This window comes from Hevea brasiliensis, chromosome 9, assembly GCF_030052815.1.
Source record: "Hevea brasiliensis isolate MT/VB/25A 57/8 chromosome 9, ASM3005281v1, whole genome shotgun sequence".
In the NCBI taxonomy this organism is placed as follows: Eukaryota; Viridiplantae; Streptophyta; class Magnoliopsida; order Malpighiales; family Euphorbiaceae; genus Hevea; species Hevea brasiliensis.
In genome coordinates this window covers 36,032,282-36,036,208 of record NC_079501.1, presented here as the reverse complement: position 1 = coordinate 36,036,208, position 3,927 = coordinate 36,032,282, and the positions used below count along the sequence as shown (strand labels likewise).

At 35.6% G+C, this 3,927-nt stretch overlaps 1 non-coding gene across 1 annotated transcript; it reads left to right on the top strand.

Moving 5' to 3' along the window:
* The first annotated feature begins 224 nt into the window (after positions 1 to 224).
* On the top strand, positions 225 to 331 carry LOC131183698 (small nucleolar RNA R71). Its single transcript, XR_009151735.1, has one exon. It is a non-coding gene; the product is annotated as a small nucleolar RNA R71 (small nucleolar RNA).
* Positions 332 to 3,927: the final 3,596 nt, after the last annotated feature.

Below are 3,927 nucleotides of genomic sequence, written 5' to 3'. Positions count from 1 at the left end.
AAATTTGTTTCTCAAGGTTAGATGTGCTTACCTCATTAACCTTCATGGGTGTGTGATCCATTCTTATTCCAAACTGTTGAGAATTTGCTGCCATATTAGCAATCAGCCTCCTTGCCTCTTCTGGTGTCTTGTTAACCAAAGCTCTTCCACTAGCAGCATCTATCATACTGTAGTCCATTGGTAGAAGTCCTTCATAGAAATACTAAATCAAAAGCTGCTCACTTATTTGATAATGAGGACATCTTGCACATAGCTTCTTAAATATCTCCCAATACTCATACAAACTCTCTCCATTGTACTGCCGGATGCCACAAATTTCTTTTATTATGTTGGCAGCACGGGAAGTAGGAAAATGCTTCTCCAGAAATATCTGTTTCATCCCATTCCACAAGTTGACAGATTCGGATGGAAGGTAATACAACCAATCCTTAGCTATGCCTTCCAGTGAGAAGGGAAAAGCTCGAAGCTTGATTTGATCCTCTAAAACTCCTTGAGGTTTCATGCTGGAACACACAACATGAAATTCTTTTAGATGCTTATGTGGATCCTCACTTGCAAGACCATGAAACTTAGGCAACAAATGGATTAGTCCAGATTTCAACTCAAAAGCAACATTTAAAGCAGGGTATTAGATACACAAAGGCTGTTGGTTTATATCAGGAGCAGCCAACTCTTTCAAGGTTCTAGTAGCCATGGTTTCGTTTTCGGAATTTGACTCTGAATCCGAATCCAAACTTAACTCCTTTAGAGATTGGACTCCTTCAGATGTACTCAAAATTTACCTAGCTTGCTTAGTCAATTTTCTCAACCGTTTAGCTATTTTTTCTACTTCTAATCAAAGATCAACTCACCAGATTGAAAGATTCTTGTCATAAACAAAAAGAAATCAAAGTAAAAATAGAAAAATGCTTCAAAACCCTAGAAAACAATCGAATTTGGCCTCAAGAGGGTGGGGCCAAGGAATCCTATGGATTGATTGGTCTTGATCAAAGCGTCGTTTCCTTCAAAATAGGTATGGGCTGCCCTCCAAATTCAACCAAAATTCTTAATGAACAGTAACACCGTAAATTTTTTTTTTTCAAGAACCTAAAAACAGCAACACTCCATAAAACAAAGTTAATAACAAAAATTCCCTAACACTAAAAATATGAATTCCAATAAACTTCAGTCCCTGGCAACAGCGCCAAAATTCTTGATGGGTGTCAAATCCATCAGAAATTAAATTAACTAAAATTACCAGTAATGAAATATTTTCTGCATCAAGTGGTTAATCTAAGTCGAACCCTAGAGATTGAATTATTAAATTTTGTGCACTTATGTGTAATGGAAAATGAAAGAAACAAAGATTTGGGGGGGGGGGGGGGTTGTAACACAAAATTAGAAAAAATCAGAAATTCAAGAACTAAATATGAAAATCTCAATTTAAACAAACTTCAGTCCAAGGTAATTCGCATTCCAATGCATTGATTTGATCATAGACAAAAGAAATACAATTATCTCTTATTGAATACTTAACGTAGATTTACCAAACAGCGAGGTAAACCCCTAACTTCCCTATACTCATCAATTCGAGCCCAGCACTCTTATTGACTTTAATTATTAACTGAGTTGGTATTAAGCAATCCTCATCAAATTAATAACTGCTTTAAGAAAATGAAGTAGTTAAGCTAAACAATAATTTATGAAGCATAAATCATTTAATCCACCCTATTATTTCCTTAAGTTGTTATCAAAAACTAGGATCATAATCAATAAAACCTAATTACTACTCATGTTTAATCTTACACAACAATTATGGATTATGAAGATGAACTAACAATTGATCAAATCAAACAATTAACTAATAGGCCTTGTTAGCAAATCATTCAACAGATCAAAAACAATTAAATCAGAAAACAATAGATATTCAAAAAGACATAAATTAAATTAAGAACCTGGTCTCACAAATCAAGCAAAAGAGCTTGAATCCCTTGAACTGAATTAAAAACTTAGCCACTCATGTTCATGGCTTACAGAAAATAAAGAAAGATAAAGAAGAAATCTAAAAAGAGAATGGAGAACGAAGGTCTGAATTGGGATGCTCTTAGCTGCTGCCCAAAGACGTATTTATAATAAAAAACCTAATCCCGAAGATAGGAACCAAACTAGGAAAAGTTTTGATATTCAAAAGGTAGATTTTCAGCTTGCATTCACGTCTTTGGAATCAAGGCTGATTATTAGCTATTTTCTTTTCGAATCTGCCTCTGCTCTCTTCAGGAAAGTTGTAGTCCTATTTCTTAGCTTTCCAACGGGTACTAATTTGCCCAAATCTGAGGTCTACAGCCCAAGTTATGGCCCAAAAATTAGGACTGGTTCAGACAGACAATCCAGCCCATAGTGACGAATTCATTACCGCTTTTGATAATTAAAATGGCCTCATCTCACGTTCAGCCTTTCATAGAAGTTGTAGAGGTGGCTCTTAAGGTTCAATTGAGCCTGGGTTTTCTTCATTTGGACATCTGAAACTCCAGTTATAAAATAAATACTGAAACTAGTCGTGACACATCAATTTTAGGCTTTTGCAATAGATCCATAGCTCATTTTGTCAACCTTGGAGACTGATTTGGGCTTTGGTCCCTCTTTATCATTTGAAGTGCTCTATCTTAGCTTTTCAATGGATTAAACAACACTCAATTTGGAGACCCGCAACTTTTAGAAATACCTAAAAAATACAGCAAAGGTCAAATGCCGAAAATTTCTTCATTTAACACAATTATTCCACAACTCTCTAAAAATATGCCTAAATGATAAATATATTTAACCAACTGAATTAAACATAAAAACACACTAAAAACACTAAATGTGATGGGTGTAAAATTAATAAATTATGCACTTATCAAGCTTGTTGAGTACCTACTAGAAAACAGTTGATATATAGTGAAGTGGGTGATATTGACACATCAAAGGGCTTAGCCCTAGTCAATAATCAGCAAATCATAAACAAAGGGCTTAGCTTTATTCAAAGCAAAGGATAAACAAAGCTTAGCCCATCCATAAAAAAAAAAATAAAGCCAAAATCCAATAACCGATCATATAGCTATACAAGTCCACAAAAAGATGGAAAAATAGAGAAAACATGGCAAAAGGTGGACCTCAAAACAATTATAGGAAGCTGATATTCAAAGAAGACTGAAGACGATCCCAGCACTTAGTGTGCTCTCTCTTTTGCCTAGTTAGATGTTGCCTTTTTGAGAGCCACTCCTTGGCTTATTGGTAGCTGGAGCTCAGAGATGCTACTAAGTTTTAAAGATGAGTTTCTTCTTTTGATCGGACCCTAGAGATGTGGACCAGATTAGCCATGGAGTCATAAGCTTTATTATATTCCTTCTGTAATTCTGCAATGAGTTTGGCTATCTTATATTCTCTAGCCTAGAATTCATTTCTAAGTTGAAAAGCTGCGTTACTATAAGTAAGGATGGCAACTTCTACTAGTTCAGCCTTTACCTTGCAATCTAGGAACTCTTTAAACTGTTGTTCCAAAGAGCTATCCTCAAAAGTGACTCCTTAATAACTTTTAAAGAGATGTGCCAGATCTATACAAAGGGTTCACAATGAGCTTGATCACCGTTAGATAAAGGAGTCTGAAGCAAAAGTGCAATTGAGCCATCAACATGAGTAAGATCATCACTAAACAATTGGTCCAAGGTCTAAGCCAAAAAATGATACAGTTTCTGTTGAGCTTCCTAAACCTTAGCTGGATTGGGCTTAGGATCTAAAGATGGTGAAGTAACTACTGAAGTGGATAGGAATGAGAGATCTAGTCTAGCCAATGGACTCTTAAACTTGGACAACTCTAGTAACCTGAAATAAGACAGTGGAAGGAAAGGTATCATCGAGGCCAGTGGCAGACAAGAAAAGAGTTAGCAAGCTGATTATTATGTGACTGAA